This window comes from Lissotriton vulgaris, chromosome 4_1 (genome assembly GCF_964263255.1).
Source record: "Lissotriton vulgaris chromosome 4_1, aLisVul1.2, whole genome shotgun sequence".
NCBI lineage: Eukaryota > Metazoa > Chordata > Amphibia > Caudata > Salamandridae > Lissotriton > Lissotriton vulgaris.
In genome coordinates, this window is record NC_141691.1 from 2,029,932,775 (window position 1) to 2,029,935,862 (window position 3,088).

At 40.2% G+C, this 3,088-nt stretch overlaps 1 pseudogene; it reads right to left on the reverse strand.

Moving 5' to 3' along the window:
* Positions 1–314: 314 nt before the first annotated feature.
* Positions 315–1,554, reverse strand: LOC147724911 (stomatin-like protein 2, mitochondrial; annotated as a pseudogene).
* Between the last annotated feature and the right edge of the window lie 1,534 nt (positions 1,555–3,088).

Here is a 3,088-nt window from a genome sequence, read left to right on the forward strand (position 1 = left end):
ACTGGTAGTGAGAGACAATTGCTCACAGGATGAAATCGAATTGAACCTAACACAGATTGTCTCTGGATGCTGAAAATTGTTTTTAATGCAGATTGGGCATTGCTGAGTCTTTTTTCATGGAGATGCACACTTATTTAAGCTAATAATTATGCAATTGTTTAAAATAAAAAATTTAACCTAGCCTAAAGTTGTGAAGTAAAGAAGATTCTGTATATCCGGTTAGAATGATTTATTGTCTGATAAACATGGCATAGTAAACTGTATTTTCCATGGGTGATGACTGTCAGGATAGCATTCACTTCACCAGCATCTTTTTACGTTCTGTTCTTGAGATCCAGAACTTGGGGCCTCATCTTGCCTTCTGTCACATATATGGCCACCTCTCAAGCTCTTTCACAGTCCAGCACCACAGCCCACTTCCTTTTCCCTGCCTCAACCTCCATTTGCATGGACTTCTTGAATCTGGGAAGAACATAGAGGTCTTTGATCTCATGACATAGGCATCCAATTCTCCACACATGCATGGCTTGATTGTTCGTGTTAATAATACATCCATTGAGAGACTCTCTTTCCTGGACGAACTTGTTTCGGGCATATTAACAACGGACAGGGATAAATAACACAAAGCGCCCTTAATACTTTGTTATTTATCGCCATTTATCTCTGGAATGTATTGCCCTGGTAGCGTGTTATTAACAACACGTTTCTCCAGGGCGATAGAAATTCCAGAGATAGCGGGAAATCGCCGTTTTGCAGGGAACATCACTGGTTTTTTCGCCATGTTCCCTGCAAAACGGCGATAACATTGCTGATACGACTCTGTGGTCGTATCAGTATAATCCACCCCCTATGTCAAGCATAGGTAAGTCAGGATTTTAGCAGATGTTAGATTTTGGCGAAAACTGCAGTGTTTGCCAAAATCTAACGTGTGCTAAAATCCTGTGGGCTGCCTTGTAAATTTCGCAATGTGAACATCAGCGATATTTGCAAGGTAGTCCATCCGGGGTACGCCCAATAACGCCCACTCTGCATCTCGTTAGAGATGCAAAGGGAGGGGTTGGGAAATAGTGGGCTAACATGCGCTAATGCATGTTAGCATCCTCTTGTAAATAGGGCAATAGTTTAATCTCCCCTTTTGTGGCATTTTAAGCCAAGAAAGCGGAGACAAAGCCTTTGTAAATATGCCCCCAAGTGAGACTTTACCTAGCTCTGTCCACATTGTGGTTTGAGCCCGCTGCTTTACTGCATACCTGGGGTTTTCTACTTTATAATTTCCCTTATGGGATCAATTATTCATAGGTACAGAACTCCTTCAAACTGTGGTGCCACAATATCTAAACTGAATGCCCAGGAACTTTTGATGACTATTTCTTTCAGATTTTGGACTTACATACTCCTCTCCCGCAAAGAGATGAGGACATTCAAACACGGCTCAAGTAGCCTGTGAAACCCACTCTTGTGCTCCACTACTCAGAATTTCAGTTTCGAGACAAACAAAATGACAGTGTTCATAGCTTGTTGGAAGCCCATCTCAGTTGGGCTACAGGGGTCCATTCCTAAAAAAACTGTGCCTGGAACTCCAAGGCAGGGTGGCCTGCAGCCCTCACATGGCAGCCCTCAGCACGGTGTCAGTGTGTGTTACTGACATACATATTGGTAAGTGCAGGGGACAGAGAAAGGGGTTCCAGCAACACTCTGTCCGACTATTCATTCATCGCCTTGGCAGCGTGAAAAGTCAAGTGGCAGGGCTGGTTTTCTGAGGCATATCATCAAGTTTTTATAGATTGTGACACTCTTTTGCATGGTGAAAATGAACAGAAAGGTCACAGGTCCAGAGGGATGGAGGTATATTGACAATTTGATGCTTTTCTGGGTGAATGTTGTGGAACTAGATAGTTTATGTCTTGGCACTGTTTAATATTAGGCCGAACATAGCTGTTTTGCATTAGGTGGAAAAGATTGGATGTTGTCCAAAAGTTGTGATAGCAATGATCGAATCTCATTGACGAACCTCGGCAAGGTTGGAATAGGGCAATGGTTGCAAATTGAGCCCATGCATTTTTAAGCTTTCTGACCTACGGATGTTGAAAAAGGGTCCATATTGTCTAAGGGAGTCCGCAACTGTGAGGCTGTGAGTTTGACAATCTGCTAGAAACACTCAGGAAAACCAATAAATTAGAACAAACCTTGCCAAACACTCAAAATGCCCTAAATTGCTATTGCCTTCTCTTTTCTAAAGTATTAATGCTGTATTATTTAATTTCTTTTGCTGGCTAATAATCATAGTTGGAGTGTGTAATAAAATGAAAATATATCCAAATTTATTATCTGTTTATTTAACATTTACTTCATTTTTACACTTCTTTTTTCCTCTGATCTCTATTTAATCTTAATGAATTTTATATATTTTTTACATTCTTTTTAGCGAGTAACTCTACAAACTACCTATTCATTCTCAGAAATAGAATGGTGAAAGTAAATGCATTAGGAAGCAAAAGTTTTGTAAGGGCGAATCTACTATCTACTAAGATGTGGTGTTTTTTTCCTCTCTGCCTTAGATGATGCACTTAAAAATGTCTGCAAGTTAAGGACATCCTTAAATAGGTGTAAGGTTTTGTTGAAAGCCCTGTCTACAAATGTAAGTTGACCGGGCTCTCTTTCCAAAAACATTGATGGTTGGATGAGAATGTGGATGTACCACCTTGATGCAAAACAATATAACGCAGTGCTACTTAGCATTTCTTTAGGGCTACTTTCCTGCACAAATAAAGTTTTGCCCTGCAAAGTAAATCACAAATTAGCAGTCACTGCTCGCTTGTGTCCCTTTTGACAAGCAAACCCAGTTATGTTATGTTATGTTATGTTAAGTTATGTTCAGTTATGTTATATTATGGTATGTTATGTTATAAGGAATGTCTATATGTTGCATTCACCAAAGATTTCATGGTGCTGGGAATACTAACAGCAGGACTAAGACATGGCTTAATCATAGGCTAGTCTGAAGTAGCAGTTCTTTCAGAGTTCTAAATTGCTCATAGGAGGTTGCTGCTCTTATAGCTCTGTATTCTAGAAGAGTCAAAGGTAGGGA